Genomic DNA, 1674 nt, shown 5'->3' on the forward strand with positions numbered 1-1674 from the left:
CTGTGGTCTCCGACGACTACACAGCTATTCAGTGAAGCCTCAGGTGAAACCAGTAAGCTCTGGAGACCAGTTACTGTCCCTCTCTGTGCTGCAATTTCCTGGGAGTTTTCTATTCCTTTGTGCCTTCGATATTTCTGCTTTCTCTTTTTTAATTGTTATTTTAGAAATCCTTCTTCTCTCTTCCTTTGCACGGCCCGTTACCATCCGGCCCGGCACCCAGCATCACAAAGGTGAGAACTGGAATCGTGGCCCGTTGCCTATGACTTGTGTTCCCACACCGATCCCCGAACCTTCCAGACCAAGGGCTGATGTGACAGGGAGAGGGAGCTTTTATTTTTACTTCCGGAATATTCGAAACTGTATGATTAAGCTATCTGATGACTTTATACCGTTCCCTTTAACTTAAGTCTGTGGAGTCCTGTGTTCTCCAAACTCTTCCAAGCCATTTTGAAAGTCAAGTTGGCTTTTTCTCTTCAGTCTGAAAATGTCCAGGAGCAGACTAGATGAGACTTCCCGGAGAAAAGGATTTGGTTTGCTCCTTTCCAGAGGGTCCGGCACTATCTAGTGACACATTCCACAGCCTCATAAAAGCCGTCACAGACTGCCCAAAAGAAACACCCATTAGGGATCCTACGTCTCGATTTTTATAGCTACTAATAACTTTTCCCTTTGAGTTTTTGCCCAGAGCTCTGCACATAATTCAAACAAACAAACAAACCTTAGTTCTGCCTTGCCTGTAATTTTGCTGTGCGACCTCGGGAAAACTACTTAACCTTTCTGATCCATATTTTCTCCTTTTGTTAGAGTTTAAATATATAGTATGCTCAGAGAAATCCCTAGAGAATAAAGCTCCATCATAATAGCTGAGTTGATTTTTTAAATATCTTTCATTTATCACCTGCTAGTATATGTCTACGATCACAGACAACTTACAGTTACTTCTAATGAGCACGTTTCAAAAGACCGGATTACGAAGAAGCGTCATTTGTCTAACCATTAAACACTTTCTTTAAGGATCGAAAATCACAGGAAGGGCTTCAGCTCGTTGCAGGAAGCAAGCCGAATGGCAACGAGACGAGTTGAAAGAGAAAGGGAATTTCTCTTTCAAATGTCCCGTAATCATCTCTGCGGGGTCAAAGTCAATGTTTTCACGTGAGTCACATCGCATCGAGTATATCAATAACACTTAAAAGTTTCCATCATTTTCCCTCGGGGACCTCATGTCTCAGGATGAAGTTATCTAACTTCCGTCCAGTAAAAAAAAAAAAAAAATTACCAACTAAAACGTTTCAGTCCTGGGTTTCTAACGTTGCAAAGCTCTGGCTCAGTGGAGTATCCATTTATTTTATCCCTTGCTCTTCTTAGCGTTTTTGGCAAATGCTTTCTGCTGTTTTTGTTTGTTTGTTTTGGGTTTTTTTGGCGCGATTTGAATACTTCACCTTCATTCACAGAGTTCTGCAGCCCTTTTGTGTTCTGGGGGTGGGGGGAGGCGGGCGGTGGCAGTGCAGCAGCCCAGGGTCATGAGTTATTTTGAGAGTGTCACCATGTGGTATTCCCCTTATCCTAGTGGCCCTCCCTTCCCCGTTTCCCAACCTCCAGTCCTAGCTCTGCCGTTCGAGAAAAGCTGGGAGGATCTAAACAGACTCTTGCAGTCTAGAAAGTTTAAAAATATGC

This window comes from Pteropus vampyrus, unplaced genomic scaffold (genome assembly GCF_000151845.1).
Source record: "Pteropus vampyrus isolate Shadow unplaced genomic scaffold, Pvam_2.0 Scaffold49, whole genome shotgun sequence".
Lineage (NCBI taxonomy): Eukaryota > Metazoa > Chordata > Mammalia > Chiroptera > Pteropodidae > Pteropus > Pteropus vampyrus.